The 17878-nt window shown below is 41.9% G+C and overlaps 1 protein-coding gene and 1 long non-coding RNA gene across 8 annotated transcripts in view; one reads left to right on the top strand and one right to left on the bottom strand.

Moving 5' to 3' along the window:
- ZMIZ1 (zinc finger MIZ-type containing 1) overlaps nucleotides 1-17878 on the top strand; it is a 626177-nt gene that overhangs the window by 395272 nt on the left and 213027 nt on the right. The gene's annotated exons all lie outside the window — the stretch shown is intronic.
- The window catches only part of LOC143768567 (uncharacterized), a 49113-nt gene continuing 37635 nt past the window's right edge, over nucleotides 6401-17878 (bottom strand). Inside the window, exon 3 of the long non-coding RNA XR_013213947.1 lies at nucleotides 6401-7049. This is a non-coding gene — a long non-coding RNA (uncharacterized LOC143768567). The remainder of the gene's footprint in view (nucleotides 7050-17878) is intronic.

The following is a 17878-nucleotide window of genomic DNA, read 5'->3' as shown; positions in this document are numbered from 1 at the left end:
GATCTTATTTGATCGCAGTGTTCCGGGGGTTAATGTTTCGGGAGCAGTCCGTGACCACTCCTGGCACATAGTGCCGGATGCCAGCTGACACCCGGCGACGATAGGCCGCGCTCCCCCTGTGAGCGTGGCTGATCGCCCATGAAGTACTATCCCATCGCTGGGAATTAAGTCCCAGGTCACCTCGACGGGATAGTACATCATATGGCAGAAAGGGGTTAAGAAGCAATGGTGAGTGCTGTTTCTTTTTTCAATATTGAATATACTGGGTCTTCAACACATTTTTCATGCACTATCTAGCTCACTACTATGTGGTATGCTCTATATTAAGGACTGATTCAGACTGCAGTCAACAGTTTTGTGTCATTTTTTCAACTGTTCCACTTTTTGCACCTGTAGATTCAAGGTGCTCACGACACATCTACAGGGTGGGCCATTTATACGGATACACCTAATAAAAATGGGAATGGTTTGTGATATCAACTTCCTGTTTGTGGCACATTAGTTTATGGAAGGGGGAAAACTTTTCAAGATGGGTGGTGACCATGGCGGCCATTTTGAAGTCATCCATTTTGGATCCAACTTTATTTTTTCCAATGGGAAGAGGGTCATGTGACACATCAAACTTATTGAGAATTTCACAAGAAAAATAAAGGTGTGCTTGGTTTTAACATAACTTTATTCTTTCATTAGTTATTTACAAGTTTCTCTTTGTTTACAGACCTGCCATGTGTCCAGACAGTAGTTTTGCCCCACATATAGGTTATTGGCATGCTCAGGAGAAATCACACAACAAATTTTCTATTTTATTTCAAGTGTTCCATTTTTTCCTGTTAACTTTGAGAAAATAAAAAAATTGCATCCGAAGTAATTTTTTGTGATGATAAGTTAAATATTCATTTTTCCTTCCACTTTCTAAAAAGTCCTAGGAAGCACTTGAAAGGGTTAATAAACTTCAGGAATGGGGTTTTGAGCACCTTGAGGGGTGCAGTTTTTAGAATGGTGTCACATTTGGGTATTTTCTGTCATATAGACCTCTTTATGAACTTTTTTTTGTGACATAAAGGGCATAAAAATTAAGTTTGAAAATTGCTAAATTTTCAACATTTCTCCAAATTTCAATTTTTTTCATAAATAAACTCAATTCATATTGAAGACATTTTACCACTCTCATGAAGTACAATCTGTCACGAGAAAACAATCTCAGAATCCGTGTGATTCATTGAAGCATTCCAGAGTTGTTACCTCATAAAATGAAACTGGTCAGAATTGTAAAATTTGTCCTGGTCATGAAGGTGCAAACTTCAATATGTTAATATGACAAATAAGACTCAAAAGTGACAACATTATAAAAACGGCACCTCTCAAATTGCTCAAAACTACATTTAATAAGTTTATTAATCCTTCAGGTGCTCTACGAGAATTAAAGCAATGTCGAAGGAAAAAATTAACATTTACCGTAACTCTTTTCACAAAAAATTTACTTTAGACGCAATTTTTTTATTTTCACAAAATTTGTTGTTCAATTTCTCCTGAGTACACAGATACCCCATATGTGGGCGAAATCCACTGTTTGGACGCATGGCAAGGGCTCAGAAGGAAGGGAGCACCGTTTGACCTTTTGAATGCAAAATTGGCTGGAAACGATGGTGGGCACGAAACAGTGGAAACCCCCAATTCTAACTCCAACCCTAATACAGTACTAAACGCAGCCTTAAGCCCAGCACACCCCTAACCCTTAACACAACCCTAACACAACCCTAACCCCTGCTAAAACCCCCACACAACCCTAACCCCAGCTCAAACCCCAACACTAACTGCAAATAATGGAAAAAATTATAATGTTTTATTTTATTATTTGTATGTAACTAACAGACTGACATAGAGTGGGTTTGATTTAATATTTTTTTAATTTTGATCACTGTGACAGGGTTTATCACAGTGGTCAAAATGAACCAATAGGAAAAATTTTCTATTGTTGCCGGGTACCGGCCAGCAGATCTCTGCGGGCACACTGCGCATGTGCACACTATTTTCTTCCAGGAAGGTGACGCGGAGGGGCAGGGGACGGAGCATGAGGATCCAGGGATGGCGGTGGTATCGAGGTGTTCAGGGGACCCCATTACTCTCTCCTCTGATATGCAAGATCACATCAGAGGAGAGAGAAATAAATGGAAAACCGGACTTTTTTTTTATATGATTGCTGGTATTCAGTGCCGTTAAAAAGCAGCGCTGAGGAATCGTCTTGTGTGCTCAGCTTCTGACTGTCCGAAAGTGCGAAGCGATTTCACAAGCTCCCAATGCAAGTCTATGAGATCCAGGAGGAGACTTGAATTGAAAAGTGACCTCCATTGTGCTCCATGAAACAGTGGAGCTGCAGTTAGGTCATAAATTGCTGGAGACTGAGGGCAGGGAAAACAGATGAAAAAGCCCGAAGGAGAGTATGACATGTGGCGGGGGACTCGCAATTTAAAGCACCACTCCAGTGGTGCAATATAAAAAACACTGTAGTTGTGCTTTAAGAAAGACAAATCATCACTTTTACTTTAAATATTCAGAGTTCAGGTTTATTAATCTTTCAGGGCCAACCAACAGCCCTGTAGTTGTTCAATAATAAAATTAATAATTAAATATACTACATTGCACACACAGTGTATAATTTTCTTGTGATAGTAGAGGTATGCTTTAACTATCGGCAGGCAGTAGCATTTTCTTTGGACTGTGCACAGGGGTAGTTATAATTGTCATCTTTTCCAGTTTTCATTTTTGAAAATGTGACACCATCATTTCTATAGAGCAATTGCTAGACATGTTCTGCAATTTGTGTGCTAGCACCAATATACAACCTTTCCAGGGAATTATTTTTTTATAAATATTGTGAAACCTAATGTGACATTCTTGCTAATCTTCATGGAGTGTAGCATACACTATTTTCTTTCCTGGGTACGTTTAATTGTGAATACAGATGTTCAGAATAAGTGAAGCTTCAAGAAATCACATGTTTATTCTCTGTTTGCTTGCTACTAATTACTTTAGCGTGAATGGAGCAAATGGGATGTTGCATGCATGCGACGACCTGCTGGGAAGGGGTTAAAGGTAGGAACGTGAATATGAAAAACAACATGTTTCCTGTTTGCTGCAGGCTGTAAAGATGGTTGGAGTGAATCCTCTGTTCTCCCCTCCCTCTCTGTGCTCAGGAAATGTTTGGTCCTCACTGTGCTTTAAAATAAACCTGCAAAATGGTCCAGAGGCGGCTCTGTATAGGCTCTGTATAAGCTCTGTATGGCTCTGTATGGCTCTGTATGGCTCTGTATGGCTCTGTGTTCTGGGGCAAAGAATTCATTGTGACTTCTGCTGCGACACAAACTCCGGAACTGATAACACAAAACATTTGCAGTCGAGTGATGAGCTGTCCTATAATACCTATAGTGGAACTTGTTTTTTTTTGTGTGTGTGATTTACTGTACTTTTTTGTTTTTTGCTTGGAAAATACAAGGCGTTCTCGTTCTTGTCTTTAAGCTGTTACCAGTAGAACATTGCCTTTATCTCATTCGGTAAATTGTGAAATAATCGTCCATCAGTGCTCTGGCATCATGCAGAAGGGCATGTATGTGTGGAAATGTAATCTCTTCACCTTGCAGCTCAAATCCGAAGACTTTGGGAGCGTTATGGGTGCTGTAGTAAGCATTTTTCCATTGACTGCTCGCAGTACAGCTATTGGATCGGAACAGATGATGAATAGCATGATAGAGCTGTTGGAGGGAAAGATCTATCAAGTTTAGAGACCTAGACAAGAACTATGCAATTAAGAAACTGATTCGACTTGACGTGCCTAAGAAGAGGCAGGCTGCTTCTCTAACCTTGCTGTGATATCACTTGCTAAAAGACGTTAGTGACGCCATTCTGGGAGTGGTTCTTACCTAGACAAGGTTGTCAGGCCCACTGCATATGTGCTGAGCTTGGTTTTTTTCTTAAATATGTGGAATTTGGTAAAGTCTACCATTATATAAAGGTCTGACCTATGTGCTGTAGTTAACAGAATTTTATTATCCTGTGGTATATGCAGGAGCTTTAAAAGGAGAGTATTGTCATTTGCAGAATGAATGAAGTTCAATTGGAAAGGAATAGAAAAATTACAGAAACATATATTACTTAGCTTTTCTTTAATCCAGTGTATTTCATCCTTTGACTGAATTTCTTACAGTGGGCTAACATTTTATCTCTTTATCCTGTGTTTTCAGTTCCTGTTTCCAATATACCATAATTACTCAATATATAATCAATTTAAAGGGTCTGTGTCATAAAGGCAACCCCAGCCTACGCACCCTGCCTATATACAATGGGATATATAGGAGGACCTGCTGTACATGACATGTGAACAGAGCCTTACTGTACAATTCTTCTGTCCATGTGGTCCGTTCCCTGTTAGATATTGAGGTACTCTGCGTTTTCTGATGAGCGACTGCTTGTTTATTTTTTATCTCATTAACTGTCAGGGAATTAAAGGAGGTGTTTGTCTCCCCACACAGCAGAAAGGTGTAAGCAGTCTGCTTCCTATGCTCCCAAGAGCTCAGTTTTAACAATTAAACCAATGATACTTCAAAAATTGATATTATGGCTTGTCTGATAAATGTATCTGCAAGTCTCCAAGGTTTCTCCTATCTAATGCTCAATGCACAGCATAGCATTGAGTCACATCGGGCCACATGAAAGCTGAATTATTTGATGTTGGGATTGCTGACCAAATATTGCTTGTGGCTTCATCATTTACTAAAGCTACTATCTAACCTTTCAGATGTTGGGACATACTCAATCCTTCTTTCTCCATATACTGATGCCTCATTTATAATTATAGGATACTCTGCATTTACACAGTTGTTCTGTTGTATTTTTCCTTCATAGAAAAGTTCCCAACTTTTCTTTGTTTCAGGGGTCTCTTTCTAACAGAAAAAAATGTAATTTTTGTTTGGCTATCACTCTAAATGTATGTTACATTTTATGGCAATGTTAAAGAATTTGTCCACTACTTGGACAATTTCTTCTTCTACCCCACGCTAAGGCTGGGTTCATACTGCGTTCTGGCAGTCCGTTAGACTGACTGTGTTACACCGCAGCATAACGCGGTGTAACGCAGTCCGTTAACGCTGCCATTAACCCCTATTTCGGGCGCATCGCCAACGCATGCCATAATGGGCGTGTGCTAGCGATGTGCCGTCATTGAGTGACGGACCCTCGGACGCGGGCTGCAGTGTTTCCGGGTCCGTCACCGCTAGCGCAGATAGAGCATCTGCTAGCTCTATCTGCGCTAGCGCGATTGCATTTCAGCACTTGCGTTAACGCAGTCCGTTTAATGCATGCATTGAACGGGCTGCTTTAACGCAACGTGAACCTAGCCTTAATAAAGCTTATACTCGCCTCCCGTGCTGACGCCATTCCCGTGGTGTCGATACTCCGTCTTTCAGGGCTCCTGTACTGTTGTTGTGACACATGACGTCCGTGCCCAGTCAGCTCTGGCGTCACTGTACCCTTCTCCTGTCAAATTGAGCAGGAAGAGGTAGTCGGGGATCAGCTGCAGCCCAGACTTCCCCTTCATGTTTGGTTTGTCCAAAGGCGGAGACTGTGGGGCTAGCGCTGATTGGGCACCAGGCATCACAAAAGCAGCACTGGAGCCCTTTTAACTTATTAGTGTACTACTACTTGTTGTGATGACTCTTGTTTGTCCAAAATCAGGAAATAGTAATTATTCTGAAAAAAAAATATATATTTTTTTTTTTAGGGTATAGCAGCAAACGACTTATTTTTTTCATTAGATTGTATATAAAATGTATGCCCATGGGAAATAAAATATTTTATTTAATAAACCTGTACATGTACCATGAACGCTGATACATTACTGTGATTTCACTATGATTGAGTGTGCTAGTCAGTCGGAAACCCACTGGTCACTGAAGAAAGAAACACCGGATAGAATAATATTTTCAAGGGTCAGCAAAGAAAATGAAAGGTCGGCAAGAAAGGAGATGCCAAGAGAATTCCTTATAGATTGTAAGCTAGCGGGCAGGGTCCTCACTCCTCCTGTACTTTGCAATGGTTTTATTGTCAGTCCCCATTTAATTGTAAAGCGCTGCAGAATATGTTGGCTGTATAGAAATAAAATTATTTATTATTATGCCAAATCCTTGTTTTAAAAAGGGACATATAACTCCCATATAAATTGAAATCTGTGTGTGTATATATATATATATATATATATATATATATATATATATATATATATATATATATAGTTTATATGTATATATATATCGTGTGTATATATAATGTGTGTGTGTGTGTGTGTGTGTATATATATATATATGTGTGTGTGTGTGTATATCATGTATAGTCTCACTAACAATCTCACATGCTTAAGACTCAATATTTTTTTTTGTTGTTTTCTCCCTTCTAAAACTCATCTAAATGGAAAACACATTGTCTTCATTATGTGCCTGTATTGAATGAACCAAGTTGCCATGGAAACAGCCATCTGAGGCCTGGCTGATTCTAGGCCAGTGAATGGGGTATGAGCAAATGCAGCACCTTCCTAACCAGAAGGGAACAATCGCTATTCATTCAAGCCAGGTTTAAGATCGGAAAATCTTGTTAGCGAGAAAAATGTAGATGAGTATGTCAGCTGCAGAAAATCATCTTAGACTATAACACGCCTCCATTTATTTATTTAGTTTTTTTCTTTTTATTTTCTGGTATTGCACATTGGTGCACACTAATACCACCTATCAATATTTTGGTGGCAGTGGGGTTACCTCAATAGGAGAATATTTTCTAAAATGTCCACTTCTCCATAAAATGAGATTGGCAGTATTCCAGCTCGCTCAGCATCTGTGATTTTAATCCCGTTAGTGTTCAGCAATGGGTTGCAGATCTGTTCCTGCCTGGATGGTGCTCACTCTGAAGGGGTCAAAGCAATGAATGAACCAAGGATTGGGGTCCATTATCTCACTTAAAGGATGTATTCAGTCTTCTGCCAGAATGCAACCAACTTTATATCTCACCTGTTTTGAAATAATTGGAAATAAAGGGAATTTTAGAAACTTTCATAATGGAAGACAAATCAACTGAAGAATGAAGGAACCACTTACATTTTTTTCTTTCAAATGCATCCAAAATGTATGTGTGATCAGCACATGTTATTACAGTGACCGGTGATTATTCAGGTTTTTCGATTCCACTGCACTTCATTTAATCGATGCGGGAAAGGATCACTTTTTTAAGTGCTCTTCTATTTTTTTTCTCTAAAAATCTATTGCAGCATAACTTTTTGTCAGGTCTAAAGATGGGATTCAGAAATTCGTTGTTGTACGCCACCATAGCCATAAAAAAGAAGTTCCAGCTCAGTGTGTAAAGTAACCACAAAAACGCCATTCGTTGGTAAACATGAAAAATTGTTTAAATAGATGCTTTAACCCCTTAGTGGCCACAAATATGTCTTTTTACTGACCTGCATTATAAGAGACTAAGGAGTACCAGGCGATAATTTTACTAAAAAACAGTATAAATCTTTATTAAATATATATATATATATCTAAAAACACATTAAATAAAGTAACCCATACTCCATGGAGGTACAGACAGGAAGAGAGGTAACCACCTCAGCAGTGCAAGGTATCAGGCACTTATACTATAGTTATAATGCAAAAACAAGACCACGGAAAAAGGATGCCCATATCAATTACATAAACACATATCACACAGGATAATACCTAAAAAGTGCAAGAGGACAAGCTTACCCAGGTCTGTGAGATACTGTAGAGAGGTGATCACCCCCAAGGACGGATGTCAGCCCCGACGCACGTTTCGCTGGCACAAACACAGCTTTCTCAAGCAATCCCCTTGAGAAAGCTACGTTTGTAGCTACATCCTCAGCAAATTTTACGTTCAAAAAGTCAAATGATGCTCCTTCCCTTCCAAGCCTTGCTGTGCATCCAAACAATAGTATTCCCCTTCATATGAGGCACATACTCAGGAGAAATTGCATAACAAATTGTATGGTGCAATTTCTCCTGTTAACTTTATGAAAATGCAAAATTTAAGGCTCAACGTTATAAACTTCTGTGAAGCACCTGGGGGTTCAGTGTGTTCACCATTCATTTAGCTAAGTTCCCTGAGGGGTCTAGTTTTCAGAATTATGTCACTTGTGGATTTTCACTGTTTAAGCACATCAGGGGCTCTACAAGCAAACTCGACATGGTGTTCGCTAATTGTTCCTTCCCTCTGCTGTGCGCCCAAAGAGTGGTTTTCCCCCACATTTGGGGTATCTGCATGTTCAGGAGAAATTGTACAACAAATTTTGGAGTCCATTTTTTCCTGTTACCCTTGTGAAAAAAAAAATTGTCTAATGTAAATTGCTTGTAAAATGTTCTTTTTTTTCCACATACCAAAAATTCATGTGAAGCACCTGAATGGTTAATAAACTTCTTGAATATGGTTTTGAGCACATTCATTTCAAATGTGATGTAGTCTCTAAAAAAAAAATGGTTTTGTAAATTTTGTTGGACAAATGAGAAATCGCTGGTCAACTTATAACCCTTATAACTTCCTTAAAAAAAATAATGTTTTAAAAATTGTGCTGATGTAAAGTAGACATATAGGAAATGTTATTTATTAACTATTTTGCGTGACATATTTCTCTGATTTAAGGACATAAGAATGCAATTTCTAAATTTTCCACATTTTCGCCAAATTTCCTTTTTTTTTTTACAAATAAATGCAAGTCATCGCAAAGAAATTTTACCACTCTCATGAAGTACAATGTCACGAAAGGATCTATCTCCGAATCAGTGGGTTCTGGTGAAGCGTTCCAGACCTCAGAAAGTGACATTAGTCAAAATTGTAAAATTGGCCTGATCATTTACATGCAAACCACCTTGGGCGACAAAGGGGTTAAAGAGGTGGTTCCTTCAATGTATAATTCGCCCTTCGATTTAAACCTTTTAAGTATTTTTGTAAATATCTTATGTTGCCATATATGTTTGTGAGCGGCGCTATCACTGCTCACTCACGATCACATGAGCCCAGCTGCAGCCGCTACTGACATTCGCTGATGTCACGTCAACTTCTGGACTTCCTTGATTCAACCAGATGGAACCCACTCGTACGCACCCCCCTGATTGGGCTGGGTGTTGTTTCACTGCACCGCACAGCCCTGCTTCCACTGCGCACTTGCTGCTAATGAAAGCAGAGGACAGAGGGAAAGCGCTCACTGGATACTGGGCTGTGACGTGTAGCTGTGTATTACAGTCAGGACCTGCGTCTAACAATCGTGATTGAAGCTCTGCCTGCGATTTTTAACCTTTTAAATGTTGCTGTCAGTCTCTGACAGCCGCATTTAATGCATGCCGTCGTTTTCAACAGCTGACATGTGCCCGCAATAGGCATGGGCAGAATCGCGATCAGCCCGCGCCTATTAACTAGTTAAATGGTGCCGGCCATCTGGCTGGAAATGCACGCACTGCTGACCCCGTCACGTGATCGGGGGTCAGCGGTGCGTTGGCATGAAAACCAGAGGTCTCCTGAAGACCTCTATGGTTGTTGATGCCAGATTGCTATGAGCACCACCTATGTGGTCGGTGCTCATAGCAATACTGTAATTCTACTAATTTGAGGTGATCTGAGCATCGCATCTATGTAGCAGAGGCGATCGAGTTATGGCAGCTTCTAGCCTCCCATGGAGGCTATTGACGCATGCCAAAATTAAATTAAAAAAATGTTTTTAAAAATGTGAAAAAAAAATAAAAGTTTAAACCCCCCTTTCACCCCATTCAAAATAAAACAATAAAAAAATCAAAGCTACACATATTTGGCATTGCCGCTTTCAGAATCGGCCGATCTATCAATAAAAAAAAGGATGAACCTGATCGCTAAATGGCTTAGCGAGGAAAAAAAGTCAAAATAGCCAGAATTACGTTTTTTTGGTCGTTTCGACATTGCATTAAAATGCAATAACGGGTGATCAACTTATCTGCACCAAAATGGTATCATTAAAAACATCAGCTCGACACCCAAATAATAAGTCCTCACCCGACCCCAGATCACGAAAATTGAGGCGCTACGAGTAACGGAAAATTGCGCAATTGTTTTTTTTTTTTAAGCAAAGTTTGGAATTTTTTTCACCACTTAGATAAAGAAGAACCTAGACATGTTTGGTGTCTATGAACTCGTAATGGCATGTCAGTTTTAGCATTTGGTGAACCTAGCAAAAAAGCCAAACAAAAAAACAAGTGTGGGATTGCACTTTTTTTGCAATTTCACCTCACTTGGAATTTTTTTGCCTTTTCTAGTACACAGTATGGTAAAACCAATGATGTCTTTCAAAAATACAACTCGTCCCTCAAAAAACAAGCCCTATTGACTGAAAAATAAAAAAGTTATAGCTCTTGGAAGAAGGGGAGTGAAAAACAAAAACACAATAACGAAAAAGGGCTGCGGCGCAAAAGGGTAAAGGTGAACTTCAAGCTCAAGGAACATCAGTGTCAGATCACACCATCCGTTGTTGTATGAGCCAAAGTGGACTTCATGGGAGACGACCAAGGAGGACACCATTGTTGAAAAAAATCATAAAAAAGCCAGACTGGAATTTGCCAAACTACATGTTGACAAGCCACAAAGCTTCTGGGAGAATGTCCTATGGACAGATGAGACAAAAATTTAACTTTTTGGCAAGGCACATCAGCTCTATGTTCACAGATGGAAAATGAAGCATATCAAGAAGAGAACACTGTCCCTACTGTGAAACATGGGGAGGCTCTGTTATGTTCTGGGACTGCTTTGCTGCATCTGACACAGGGTGTCTAGAATCTGTGCAGGGTACAATGAAATCTCAAGACTATCAAGGGATTCTAGACAGAGATGTGCTGCCCAGTGGCAGAAAGCTTGGTCTCAGTCGCAGGTCGTGGGTCTTGCAAGAGGATAATGACCGAAAACACACAGCTAAAAACACCCAAGAATGGCTAAGAGGAAACATTGGAATATTCTGAAGTGGCCTTCTATGAGTCATGTCCTAAATCCTATTGAGCATCTTTGGAAAGAGCTGAAACATGCCATATGGAAAAGGCAACCTTCAAACACGAGACAGCTGGAGCAGTTTGCTCTTGAGGAGTGGGCCAAAATACCTGTCGAGAGGTGCAGAAGTCTCATTGACAATTACAGGAATCGTTTGATTGCAGTGATTGCCTCAAAAGGTTGTGCAACAAAATATTAAGCTGAGGGTACCATTATTTCTGTAGAGGCCCATTTCAGGAGTTTCATTTTTTTTAAAAAAAAATTCTGTGGAAGCATGGTTGAAAAGCAATGTCTGACTTTCATTTGTTAATTTTCATAGATTTTTTATTTATTATTACTTTTGTCAGATTCAAGTTATTTCTGTGACCATTGTGGGTTTTTCTGTCATTAAACGAGGGGTACCAACAATTTTGACCATGTGTGTCTATAAATAAATAAAAGTTCGAATAACCCCACTCCCCCCCCCATTGAAAATAAAGATCTTAAAAAAATTTAATACACATATGAGGTATTGTCACGTTCAGAAAAATGTGATCTAAATATAAAAACAACGCAATCGGTAAACACCGAAAACGGAAAAAATTCAAGAACGTCAAAATTCCTTTTTATTTGCCGCCACAGTTCCACAAAAAAATGCTGTAACAAGCTAACAAAAAGTCACATCTATCCCATAATGGTACTAATTACTATGTAGTCACGCCCCGCAAAACATAAGCTATCATACAGCTCCATCATATGACAAATAAAAATGTTACGGGTCTTGCAAACTTCACATTTGTTTTTCACCACTAAAATAATAAAAAAGTGGCATGTTTGGTATCACCATAATTGTAAAAACAATTCACAAAAAACAATGGTAGAATTGTGGGGTGTTTATAACAATTTCACCTGACTTGGAATTTTTTTCCCTTTTTCGAGTACACTATGTGGTACAATGAATGGTGTTATTCAAAAGTACATCTCGTCCCCGCAAAAAACAAGCCCTCATATACCTATTATACTTTCCTCTGACTGACTGTTCCACTCCTGGTTTTGGCTTACAAATAGTGATGGAAAATACTGACCAAATAACTGCTAGGGTTCATACCCATCATCCTTAAAAAAACAACAAAAAAAGATAACTGTCCGATATTGGTCCTGAAAAGTGGGACGAGTGTCATACAAGTGTCATGCGATTTTCATGCCAGTACAATCCAATTGTTATCACTTAGCATCTGAATTACATCCAATTCATATGTGAATACAATCCAATTGCAATGGGATTTTAACATGAGCTTTTACATACAGCAATTCTCTGTCATTTACACATTGTTTTCAAAGGAATTATTCTTCAAGATGTGTATGTATGTATGTATATATATATATATATATATATATATTAGATATATATACAGACAGATATAAATATGAGTGAGATATACAATCAGTACTTTGTGTGTAGTATACTGTACATGACCAAAAACATACTGATAGAGCAATTAGATTATGAGCCCCAATGGAGACAGTGCCGATAATGTCTGTAAAGCGCTGTTAAGTTAATGGTGCTATATAAGTGAGTAAAAAAATAAATAAATAAAAGGCTATTAATCCCAGCTCACAGCTGTATAGCCTCTACTGGTGATTAAAATAGGACCCCCTAAAAAAATGACTTAGGGTCCCCCTATAATTAATATCCAGCAAAGGCTAGGCAGAGAGCTGCAGGCTGATATTAATAGGCTAAGAAGAGGCCATGGATATTGACCCCCTCCCAGACTAAAAAAATCAGCTCTCAGCTGCCCCAGAAATGGCACATCCATAAGATGCGCCAGTTATGGCGCTGAGCCTCGCTCTTCACACTTTCCCTGGTGCATTGGCAAGTGGGGTGATAGTCGGGGGGGGGGGGTGATGTCAGACCCAGGCATTAGTAATGGAGAGGCGTCTGAGACGCCGCTATTACTAACTCCATAGTCAAATTATAAAAAAAAGCACCCAGAATAAAGTCCCTTATTTGAAATAATAACACAGACTCCTTTATTGAATCTACATTTACCAAAAACACTTCTGAGCATGTACATATAGTGCAGCACAGATTTATCTCATCTAAAAGACGAGATCCTTAGATCAGGAACAGAGCAGACATTTATAGGACATTTCATAACTTTGCTAAATTCTTATGAAAACATATACAGCACATCCTGCACTGAACTACTGAACCCAATTTATTATATACTAGCTGTTTCCAGCCAGCTAACGCTCGGCACGCTCATTGCTATCTAATTAATGCTGCTGATGATTAAACTGCCCCGCAATCACTACACGTAAAGTCTCGCTTTCCCACGTGGTGTTCACTGGGTATATTCTCTGGATTTCTTGCTGCATACCTCGAAGGTGGTGGCAGTTTACGTCGACGGGCATTGTTGTTTTCAACTTCCGCAGGTGTCAAATTCCTTCTTCGTTGACGCTGGTTATATATATCAGCTTCCCTTCTTTCTGTCACTCGGTTGATATAAACCTTGTGATATCTCTCTCTGTCCTTATCAATCTGCTCAGGTGTTCGTTGTTGATAACCAATCCTTCGATTTAGTCGATATTGTTGTTGTCGATCAGCTACTGCATCGTTGTCCGGATTTTTCTGCAGCCTGTGAGATGGACCTGGCGACTCTTCTTGGCTCATTTTGTTTGGGAGAATGCAGATGCAATTAAATGAACGTTTACCTTGGCTGAAGTGGTTGAATTACATAGAAAGGAAGTGCTGCATGTGGTAATGTGTGGGGACGGAGCCTCGTGTGGTAATGTGGGGGGACAGAGCCTCGTGTGGTAATGTGGGGGAACAGAGCCTCGTGTGGGGACAGAGCCTCATTTGGTAATGTGTGGGGACACAGCCTTGTGTGGTAATGTGTGAGGACGGAGCCTCGTGTGGCAATGTGTGGGGATGAAGCCTCGTGTGGTAATGTGGAGGGACGGAGCCTCGTGTGTTAATGTGTGAGGACGGAGCCTCGTGTGTTAATGTGTGGGCACAGAGCCTCATGTGGTAATGTGGGAGGACGGAGCCTCATGTGGTAATGTGTGGGGACGGAGCCTCATGTGGTAATGTGTGGGGACGGAGCCTTGTGTGGTAATGTGTGGGGACGGAGCCTCGTGTGGTAATGTGTGTGGACGGAGCCTCTTGTGGTAATGTGTGTGGATGGAGCCTCGTGTGGTAATGTGTGGGGACGGAGCCTCGTGTGGTAATGTGGCGGGACGGAGCCTCGTGTGGGGATGGAGCCTCATGTGGTAATGTGGGGACGGAGCCTCGTGTGGGGATGGAGCCTCGTGTGGGGATGGAGCCTCATGTGGTAATGTGTGGGGACGGAGCCTCGTGTGGTAATGTGTGGGGACGGAGCCTCGTGTGGTAATGTGTGTGGACGGAGCCTCGTGTGGTAATGTGATTATGTGTGGTAATGTGGTGGGGGGCGGGATTATGTGTGGTGTGGTGGGTGGGTGGGATTATGTGTGGTGTGGTGGGTGGGTGGGATTATGTGTGGTGTGGTGGGTGGGTGGGATTATGTGTGGTGATGTGGGGGCGGGATTGTGTGGTGATGTGGTGCGGATTGTGTGTGGTAATGTGGTGGGGGGCGGCAGTGTGTGGTAATGTGGTGGGGGGCGGGATTGTGTGTGGTAATGTGGTGGGGGCGGGATTGTGTGTGTTAATGGGGTGGGGGGCGGGATTAAGTGTGGTCATGGGGTGGGGGCGGAGCTATTGTGCAGGGGGCGGGATTAGCAAGTAATCACGATGCCTCATATATATAGATTTTAGGAGTCTGTTCATTTTATACCGACTCTAACTCCATTAAAATGGACACTGACTCCGACTCCACAGTCGTGCTAAGGCCTGTAACATTCTGACCATCCCACAGTCCTACACACATTTTTTGCAAATGTTTATTTTCTTAGATTATTAAATGGGTTGTACAGGATTAGAAAAACATGGCTGATTTATTGCCAAAACAATACCACACCTATCCAGTATTAGCTCAGCCCCATTCCCTTTCAAGAAGCGGAGCTGAAATACCAAACACAACCCATGGACTTGTTGTTGTTTCAGAGAAAGCAGCCATTTTTTCTAATACTTTAGTGTATGTCAAATGCATTAACTTTGTAAATACATTTCAATATTTATTATGCATTAAATGGCTTTCCTAGGATTTTTAAAAGCTTAAGGAATGTAATATCATAAATGGCCATCAGTTACCTTTGAGTCCCCCAACATTACAATGTCGCTGTTTAGAGGTTCCATCAGCTTGCAATGAAGATGTCTGTTAGTACAGCGCCGCCACCCCTGCATGAGTCCCCTTACTCCTCTCAGTAGAGACGCTGACGTGTTCACTCACCTCTCCATGCTGCTTTGGGCCCCGCCGTTTCTGTCTCCTCCCAGGGCCTGCGCACAGCACACAGGTTTCCTGGCTAAAGTCTTACCACACCATCAGGAGCTCCAGTGAAGAACCAGGTGTTTGCTTAGTTATGCCCTTCCAGGCTCTCTCCGGACTATGGCACAGTGGTTCCACAACCACGTGCTTAACCCCTTCCCGCCCTTTGACGCCACGTAGGCGTCATGAAAGTCGGTGCCAATCTGACCTGTGACGCCTATGTGGCGTCATGGAATGATCGCGTCCCTGCAGATCGGGTGAAAGGGTTAACTCCTATTTCACCCGATCTGTAGGGAGAGGGGGAGTTGTACTTCAGCCCAGGGGGGGTGGCTTTGCCCCCACGTGGCTACTATCGCTCTGATTGGCTGTTGAATGTGCAGCAGCCAATCAGAGCAATTTGCAATATTTCACCTATGAATATGGTGAAATATTGCAATCCAGCCATGGCCGATGCTGCAATAGCATCTGTCATGGCTGGAAATCAGGTTCTGCCCCCCCCCCCCACCGCCCCCGATCTCCTCCCCAGTCCTCCGTTCTGTCCGGTATCCCCCTCCGTCCCCCTGTCTGCTCCCCCGTGCTCCTGTCCGCTCCCCCGTCCTCCGATCCCCCCCCCTGTGCTCCGATCCACCCCCCCCACCACCCCCTCATACTTACCGGGCCTCCCGAAGTCGGTCCGTCTTCTCCCTGGGCACCGCCATCTTCCAAAATGGCGGGCGCATGCGCAGTGCGCCCGCCGAATCTGCCGGCCGGCAGATGCGTTCCATGTACATTTTGATCACTGTGGTAAACTTATCACAGTGATCAAAATAAAAAAATAGTAAATTACCTCCCCCCCCTTTATCACCCCCATAGGTAGGGACAATAATAAAATAAAGAAAATATTTTTTTTTTCCACTAGGGCTAGAACTAGGGTTAGAGTTAGAACTAAGGGTAGGGTTAGGGGTAGGGGTAGGGTTAGAACTTGGGTTAGCGTTAGAATTAGGCTATGTGCACACGGTGCAGATTTGGCGGCGGATCCGCAGCGGATTGGCCGCTGCGAATTCATAGCAGTGTTCCATCAGGTTTACAGTACCATGTAAACCTATGGAAAACCAAATCCGCTGTGCCCATGGTGCGGAAAATACCGCGCGGAAATGCTGCGCTGTAATTTCCGCAGCATGTCAATTCTTTGTGCGGATTTCGCAGCGTTTTACAGCTGTTCCTTAATAGGACTGCTAGAGACTGCTCTACCTTTACACCAAGGCACCTATATTCTAGAGAGGTTATGTCTGCCACTGCAGAATACCCTTACTAACCTGGACAACTTCCCCTGATGAACCCCCTGAACAGGGGAGGAAACGCGTTGGGAAGAAGAAGGGAGACATTTTTTCCAGGGTGGCTACATCTATCAAGGGCATTATAGGAAAACAGGCTCACACTTGGGTACTGCCCTTGTCAGGGCGGGAGGTTTTTTTTACACTGGGCACGACAGGGAAAGCAGAACCTAGTGTACCTCCCCCCTCCTGCATCCGGATCCTGAGGTTACAGAAATCTCCAGTAGATCGTGAGGCGACAATTGGGTGAGATTGTGCCATTTTTTCTAGTGCACTGCTAACCATGAGCACTTTCAGCAAATGTTTTATTTAAACTGTTTTTAGGTATACATATTAAAGGCTAAGTTTTATATTTATTTAGTGGCTAGCTATGCTGTTGTGCCTGAATTTTTGATAGTCAGATTGGTTTGGAGCCTGACGTTCCAGTCTTGTTGGCTGATATAGCTTAATAGGAATCCGCAGGTGAAATCCGCATAAAAAACACTGGAAATCCGCGGTAAATCCGCAGGTAAAACGCAGTGCCTTTTACCTGCGGATTTTTCAAAAATGGTGCGGAAAAATCTCACACAAATCCGCAACGTGGGCACATAGCCTTAGGGTTAGGGTTGGAATTAGAGTTAGGGTTGGAATTAGGGCTAGGGTTGGAAATAGGATTAAGAATAGGCTTGTGGTTAGGGTTAGGGGTGTGTTGGGGTTAAAGTTGTGGTTAGGGTTGGGATTAGGGTTAGGGTTGGGATTAGGGTTAGGGTTGTGGTTAGGGGTGTGTTGGGGTTGGGTTGTGATTAGGGTTATGGCTAGAGTTGGGATTAGGGTTAGGGGTGTGTTGGGGTTAGGGTTGAGATTAGGGTTAGGGGTGTGTTGGGTGTTGTGAATTTGGATTCTGGGCTCCCCCGGTGGCCGCTTGTGGAATTGGACTTGTCATCCTCTTTCCTGTTTCACCTGATTCCATCAGTAGTGGGTGTCGCTATTTAAGCTCATTTCTCTGGTGGTTTCTTGCCGGTCAACAATGTTATCTGATGCCTCTCAGTGCTTGTTCCTGCTTCTAGACAACTACTGATAAGTTGGACTTTTGTCCATGTTTTGTTTTGCCTATTTGTTCCAGTTCGCAGCTGAAGTTTTGTTACT

The sequence above is a fragment of the Ranitomeya variabilis genome, chromosome 4 (genome assembly GCF_051348905.1).
Source record: "Ranitomeya variabilis isolate aRanVar5 chromosome 4, aRanVar5.hap1, whole genome shotgun sequence".
Classification (NCBI taxonomy): domain Eukaryota; kingdom Metazoa; phylum Chordata; class Amphibia; order Anura; family Dendrobatidae; genus Ranitomeya; species Ranitomeya variabilis.
The sequence above is the reverse complement of the archived record's forward strand: the minus strand, read 5'-3'. Positions and strand labels throughout refer to the sequence as shown.